Source organism: Coregonus clupeaformis, unplaced genomic scaffold, assembly GCF_020615455.1.
Source record: "Coregonus clupeaformis isolate EN_2021a unplaced genomic scaffold, ASM2061545v1 scaf0436, whole genome shotgun sequence".
Classification (NCBI taxonomy): domain Eukaryota; kingdom Metazoa; phylum Chordata; class Actinopteri; order Salmoniformes; family Salmonidae; genus Coregonus; species Coregonus clupeaformis.
In genome coordinates this window covers 326,727-327,717 of record NW_025533891.1, presented here as the reverse complement: position 1 = coordinate 327,717, position 991 = coordinate 326,727, and positions in this window count along the sequence as shown.

Here is a 991-nt window from a genome sequence, read left to right as displayed (position 1 = left end):
TGAAGTAAAGTGAAACGTTCAGGTTTCAAACAATTATACTGCCTCAAGCTCACATTACATTATACTGCCTCAAGCTCACATTACATTATACTGCCTCAAGCTCACATTACATTATACTGCCTCAAGCTCACATTACATTATACTGCCTCAAGCTCACATTACATTATACTGATTATACTGCCTCAAGCTCACATTACATTATACTGCCTCAAGCGCACATTACATTATACTGCCTCAAGCGCACATTACATTATACTGATTATACTGCCTCAAGCTCACATTACATTATACTGCCTCAAGCTCACATTACATTATACTGATTATACTGCCTCAAGCTCACATTACATTATACTGCCTCAAGCGCACATTACATTATACTGCCTCAAGCGCACATTACATTATACTGATTATACTGCCTCAAGCTCACATTACATTATACTGCCTCAAGCGCACATTACATTATACTGCCTCAAGCGCACATTACATTATACTGCCTCAAGCTCACAATACATTATACTGCATCAAGCGCACATTACATTATACTGCCTCAAGCTCACATTACATTATACTGCCTCAAGCGCACATTATATTATACTGCCTCAAGCTCACATTACATTATACTGCCTCAAGCTCACATTACATTATACTGCCTCAAGCGCACATTACATTATACTGCCTCAAGCGCACATTACATTATACTGCCTCAAGCGCACATTACATTATACTGCCTCAAGCGCACATTGCAAAGTGGTGGGTGATGCACTGATAGCCTGCATACCATCAAAACAGTGTTTATCACACAATTGCATTTAGAATTGTTATTTGTTGTGCAATGACTTGGCTTACAAAAGCACATCTTTCACTCAAGTACCAGCTTTTTGAGGAGCTGCTCTCGCGCTGTCTGACAGGTGATGTCTGTAGAAGAATGGTTGAAGGGACTCTCCTGTTGTGGTGTCTGCTCAATGTCTGGAGAATAATGGTTGAAGGGACT